Below are 1,321 nucleotides of genomic sequence, written 5' to 3' on the forward strand. Positions count from 1 at the left end.
TCAAACGGAGTGTGGACATGGTGGTAAAAGATATTTTAATAATTGTAAACTGTATGATCGGGCTTGTTTCAAATGTGGATATTTAGATCATTTTATCCGAGATTGATCCAAGTCTGTTGAACAAGAAGTTGTGCAAAATCAGAGGTCAAGTGGAAATATAGCTCGAGGTAGACCGCCCTGAAATACGGGTAATGTGAGTGGCAGTCAGAGGGGAACTAAAGATACGACTGTTAGATCTGAGGCTTGCGCACCTGCCAGAGCCTACGCCATCCGAGCTCGTGAGGAAGCTTCATCTCCAGATGTGATTACGGGTACATTTACTCTTTATGATACTTCTGTGATTGCATTGATAGATCCTGGATCAACGCATTCTTATATATACATGAACTTAGTGAGCAGTAAAACTTTGCTTGTAGAGCCTACTGAATTTTTAATTAAAGTATCGAACCCCTTAGGCTGATGTGTTTTGGTTAACAAGGTGTGCAAGAATTGTCCGTTAATGTTTCGAGAAATTTGTTTTCCGGTTGATCTGATGTTATTACCTTTTGATGAGTTTGATATAATTCTGGGTATGGATTGGTTAACTTTTCATGATGCTATTGTATATTGCAAACAGAAAACCATTGATTTGAGATGCATGAATGATGAAATAATCTGAATTGAATCTAGTGATTTGAATGGATTACCGGCTGTGATTTCGTAGATGAAAGCTCAGAATTATGTGAAAAAGGGTTGTGAAGCCTATTTTGCTTATGTGACTGATTCGAGAGTAATAGAAAAGAAAGTTGAATCAATGCCTATTGTCTGTGAATTCCCTGATGTGTTTCTTGAAGAATTTTCAGGATTACCTCCGATTCGAGAAGTTGAATTTGGTATTGAGTTAGTACCGGAGACTACTCCGATTTCAATAGCTCCGTATATAATGGCTTTGACCGAGTTAAAAGAATTAAAGTCTCAGTTGCAAGAGTTGACTGATAGAGGCTTTGTAAGACCGAGTTTCTCACCTTGGGGTGCTCTTATTCTGTTTGTGAAAAAGAAAGATGGCATGATGAGAATTTGCATTGATTATCTCCAGTTGAACAAAGTGACTATCAAGAACAAATATCCTCTGCCCAGAATTGACGATTTGTTTGATCAATTGAAAGGGGCTACACTGTTTTCAAAGATAGATCTGAGATCGGGATATTATCAGTTGAGTGTAAAAGATTTAGACATTCTAAAAATTGGTTTTCGAATGAGGTATTAACATTATGAGTTTTTAATTTTGCCTTTCGAATTAACTAATGCACCTGCTATCTTTATGGATTTGATGAGCCAGATA

This window comes from Gossypium arboreum, chromosome 6, assembly GCF_025698485.1.
Source record: "Gossypium arboreum isolate Shixiya-1 chromosome 6, ASM2569848v2, whole genome shotgun sequence".
NCBI lineage: Eukaryota > Viridiplantae > Streptophyta > Magnoliopsida > Malvales > Malvaceae > Gossypium > Gossypium arboreum.